This window comes from Amblyomma maculatum, chromosome 10 (genome assembly GCF_055883805.1).
Source record: "Amblyomma maculatum isolate TAMU_Amacu chromosome 10, ASM5588380v1, whole genome shotgun sequence".
NCBI lineage: Eukaryota > Metazoa > Arthropoda > Arachnida > Ixodida > Ixodidae > Amblyomma > Amblyomma maculatum.
Window position 1 is genome coordinate 61,257,416 of NC_139353.1, and position 5,191 is coordinate 61,262,606.

At 48.7% G+C, this 5,191-nt stretch overlaps 1 pseudogene; it reads right to left on the reverse strand.

Moving 5' to 3' along the window:
- Nucleotides 1–325: 325 nt before the first annotated feature.
- LOC146176640 (uncharacterized) lies at nucleotides 326–1,683 on the reverse strand (annotated as a pseudogene).
- Between the last annotated feature and the right edge of the window lie 3,508 nt (nucleotides 1,684–5,191).

A 5,191-nucleotide genomic window follows, 5' to 3' on the forward strand; every position in this document is an offset into this window, starting at 1 on the left:
GCTCACCTTAGACAATATAGGTGCGGGTTCCTCACCGACGTGAGCTTACCGACGTGAGCTTACCCGGATGTACCGAGAGGAAAGGTGCAGACTGCCAGAACCGCACCCCAAACTTACCAGGCAACACAGACGATCCTGCGTCGAGCGCAGGCGGGATAGCTTGCGCATCCCGTACTGATGAACCGCATGTACCCTGCGGAACACGATATGCTCTGTCCTTTTTGCAAAAACGAAAAGGGCACCCTGCCGCACATTTTGGCAGAATACACAAAACTTAAGACCCCTTCTCCCCTTCCCGCTAATACCCCCAATCCCCAACCCCTTGTTATTCAGCCCCGCCCTGTCGATTCAGCTCGCAGTGACGGACAGGGGCCAGGAGCTGCTGGGAACATATGGGTCCCAACAGCGTGTTGTAGGCACTGCATACGGGACAGCATTTGGCACGAGGCGTATTGTATGTTCCCCAGCTATGGAGCCTGTCCCCAGGCGCACTTTGGAATATTTACGTACCCTGTCATCAGCAGTCGACAACTCATCCAGAAAATGCCCAATTCCTGGAGCTTTAATAGATGGCAGTCCCAAAATGGGCGTGCGCAAGTTGTGCACGACGTAAATAGTTTGGTATCAACGGCTGTCTTTCCAGCCAATTTCCGCAACAAACTTTGCGATTGTACGGATGCTCGCATTGCTCGGGCTGATAAGATTGCCCCCTTGGTCCAAGGAACGCGGAAGGAAAGGAAAATTTTCACCTACGACTGTCACTTCCGCTCCAGTACCCACTTCCATGGAAACCTCGTGGTCATTTATGAGCACCTTGACGAAGTGCGCAGAAACGCTTTTCTGTGACGGCTTGACCGTGCCGAGAAATTTCTTATCGGGTTCGGAAACGCCGTTGAAATTCCCGTCTGCTTGCTTCTTTTTTCGGCATGCTTTTCAAATTGGCCTAACTTTCGACAGATCCTACACATTTCTTGTTGCGCTGGGCAACAGCTTTCGGATGAGATGGTCTGGCACAGAAACTAAAGCTCTTTTGGCGGTTAGCAGTCTTCTGTCTACGTGTAAACGTGTTTCTACGCGCCATTTTCTTAGACTTTACCGCGGCGACGCAAGCGTCTAGGATCACACTGTCGTCCTCTTTTAGCTCAGCTTGCTGTTTCTTCACCGTTTCTCTCGTACGCGCTTTTGCCAAAGCAATGTTCAGCGTGAGATTCGGATCCATCTGCAGTTCTTCCGATAACGCATGGTCCCGTATACTGACTACGAAATGGTCTCTAATTAGGCGTTCCTTCATGTCCTTAAACTCGCATCTGTCGCTAGCCTGTTAAGCTCGGTTGCGAACTCGTCTACTGTTTCGCCCAGCTGCTGGCTGCGTTGATGAAAGCGAGCACTCTTGTAGACTGTATTCTTGGTGTGGACGAAGTAGCTATGAAGTAGCCTATTATAGCTATGAAGCTTCGACTTTATGAAGCCGAGGTCCTTCATTTCTTCGTCTGTGGCGCTTAACGATCAAAGAATCTCCCATGATTTTCTGCCCATTGTATAGAGAAGAGTCCTTACTTGAACTTCGTCTGGCTTCTCGTGTAGACAGGATGCGAAACTGTAGTCATCAAATTCATCCAGCCAGGCAGGCCAGTCCGCAGCATTATTGAAGTCGAAAGGCCTCGGAGGCTTGATTCCCGCCATTTCGAAGCGTTGATTGTCGCTTGCCTCCGGAACGCTTTGATGCAGTTGTTGTTCGTTCACCGGTTGACAGGGCTGAAGCGGTGCTACGTCGGGGCCGGCTTTGACCCCACGTCTGACATCATGTCAGATAAGCAAACAGACGCTCGTGGTATCCTGACCAAGCATGACCTCGTTTAATGTTTAGCCATCAAATATATATACAGCTCGAACGGTCACGTGACTTCCGTGAGCGCGGGGTGAGGGAAAGGAAAGGAAAAGGACTGGCGCGCACATTGCGTCTCAGGATGACGCCACCGCAACTAGGGAACCACCCCGTCTGGTGCCTGCATGCACCACCGAATTATTTCGGGCCGAATAAATGCTGATTCCTCCTCCTCACTGAAGTTAGGATGATAATGAAAACATTTATTTAGTCCAGCAAGAACTTAGAGTAAGGGAAGGCTGATTGGATTTCTAGTCTGGGACACCGTTGGTAAAAATTCAGAGGCACTTTGACTCACTTAAGTGCTTCAAGGCGGAAGCCTTCCCCACCGCGCTGGTGGTGGTAGAAACATTTTATTGCCTTTGGAACAAATGGTGGGGCGACGCCCCCATCATGGCACTTGGGTGCTCCCATACTACATGGTAGGCACCCTTATAAAGCAAAAGAAAGTTATTGGAGTGCAATCCTCTTTATAGCAATGGAAATGATCTTCCGTTGGTCTTGACTTGAAGTGCTCTTCATAAGAGATTCCCAGTAGGACTCTGCGACTTTCGGTGATGGGGGATAAGGAAAGGTGGGGCATGTAAGAAGGATATTAGGAGGTCTCCTGGTTTGCCGCAGAGTCAGCATGATGACGAAAACTGGTATGGGTATCGGGCATGAGGAAGTGTAGGGTATGAAGCAGTCCGAGTCTGCAAGCTTCACCAGTGTACGGCGTACGCTATGGTGAGAGAGGGGGCTGGGGTTGTATATTCCCTTCGTTTGTCCCGGTAGTACAAGTGAATATCACGGAATGAGAGCAGGCATGCCCGGCCTGTAGAGCGGGCTTCATTCCTCTAGACCAGAATGTACGACCTCGGGCTAGGTGGGGCTGGCGTCCAGATGAAGCTTATGTGATGCTGGGGCTGCCAGAAGCGTAATATGAGAGCAGCGGTGCAGGCTATATAGCCGTTGGCATAATTTAGAATCAAATATTTGGAGTCAGAGATAATTTTTGTGACAGATATAGCGATGAGAGCAAACGCGATGGCTGCCTCCTCTGCCTCTGTGGGGGAATTGGTGATTTATAAAGCTGGGAGTAAGCAGCTTTGCTTGTTTGTCGGCTGCAGCCTGAACCATACGGGCGCCTGACGTATATTCCGCTGCGTCCACGTAGACAACCTCTTGGTCCTCGCTATACTGTCTGTGAATGTGAAGGGCGTGAGCCCTGGCTATTCCACGGCTCTGGTCTCGCTCAGGGGGCATGTTCTTAGGCACTGACTGCGAGACCGTTTGTGATTGACTAACATTGGGACCGATACTGCGCTTTGCTGTCAAAGAATTTTAAACACAGCTGATGCCTGCTGTACTGCGTCTATTTCCATATGGGCTCCGTGGTGCTGCGTTCGAGGAAGCGCCAAATGAAAAGCGCCGCACGGACGCCTGGATCGAACGCCCGGCGGGTTCAGCTTCGTATATTCGTGAATCTCCTGATGACGTCATCGCCAGGCATGACATCATGACAAAATGTGACGTCATTATTACTTCCGGTTATTAGATATGACTGACAGATCATGCCGTCACTGCCGATGACGTCACCATGTGACGGCTATGGACGTTTCGAAACATCTAACCAGTACTATTGGTTAGTGATAGTTAACCATGATTTATGCTTTTTGAGTACTAGTTAATGTCTTGTTAGTGTTAGTTAAACACCTCATGAGTAGTAAGTGATGGTTAGTGATAGTTACGATGACCTCCAAATGCATGGGTTCCTATGGGCATCTGCTTAATTATTTTATTATTAATCATATGTTATCATCGAATTATCTTGAAAATGCCTTGAATCATGTTGCGATATCATCCGATTGCTATTGATTAAGTATCGATTCATTGGGGATTGGCATATACTTATATATGGCATGCACCCGAAACGCGGACACATTTGCTAACGACAGTATGAGGCAGTGTGAGGCTAACGACAGTATGAGTAAAAGCCGCCGGCCGTGCTCTTTCGGCAAAGTCTCGTTGTTCCTAGAGGCCTCTGGAAGACGGGGGTCGCCGCGTTAAAGGCTGGCTGGTAGGCCTTGGCCCATGGCAGCCTTCTCCGCCAGGTGTACGATGTTCCACTGGAGCTCAGGGTCCGAGCTTTGCAGCGAGGTCTCCCAGTTCTCTCTACTAAGTATATTTTTCCCACCCCGGGAGAGTGCGGGATTTCTCATGTTATGTGGTCGAGGGTCCCTCTCACCCCACAATCACTACATTTGTCATAGTCTCTCGTCTCGGGCTAGTCATGGTACGCCAATACTGGATTGATGAAAGTATTAGTTTGCAAGCGGCTCCATGCAGCAGCTTCTTTGTTATTCAATTTTGGGTCTCGGGGGGGGGGGGGGGGGGGGTACCAGCCTACGTGCCAATCGATAATGGTTGATTATTTCCAAATAATTTAGCAACCGCTGCTTGTTACCTCACTCGTCGGAGGGTAGTGCATGCTGGGGGCGATCGCCTTCTTCTGGTGGAAAATAAAGTTTTCAAACAATCAAATCCTAGATGTCCCAGCTGGACAGCGCCTCCTCCCACCCTCCTCCGTTGGCTGATTTATTATGTCAAGATAGTTGCTTTGCTGCCAGGCCATGCCATAAGGTATATGATAGTTTTACATGTTTCCGACGTTAATAGAGGCTGGAACGTAAGAAGCTCGCAATGTAGATATACAAATGCAGAAGCCTCATGATAAAGCTAGACTCACGGGGAACGTTTTTGTGTTTGAGGCATGTAAAAGCAAGACTTTGCTGATTCCTACTCAGGTTTACCCTTTTTAGTAAGCTGTTTGCGGTACTCTACCTTTTCCCAACTCTGTTTTGCGAGCTAACTAGCGGCCTTCAGCTCACTTAACTTTGATTGCTTTCAGATATATACTTTTTTTAAGAGTTTCTCCATCGTATGCATAGTATCGTCATCACTGTCGCCTTGTTTATTCTTGTCACATGTTTGCTAATTTCATGTTGTCCGCGAGAAGCATGTCTAGCTTAGCGTTTTTGATGAACGATCTCTTAACCACGGTCCCCCCCCCCCCCCCTGCAGATAGATTAAACACTGGCAGAAGTTGAAGGATCGCATCCAACTTTAATGAGCAGAGATATAGACAGGAAACAGTAAGTGGTAATAACCCTGCCTGTTCGAATTAGAAAAGGGTCGAACTTGGGAGATTTCGACTAACATTGACAATGCAAAATTTGTGATACTGTAAGCTTGCACTTCCTGCAAAATATATGGTCAGTTCTCGATACAGTACGCGAAATTATCCTCCAGACCCTCACTAGGGCC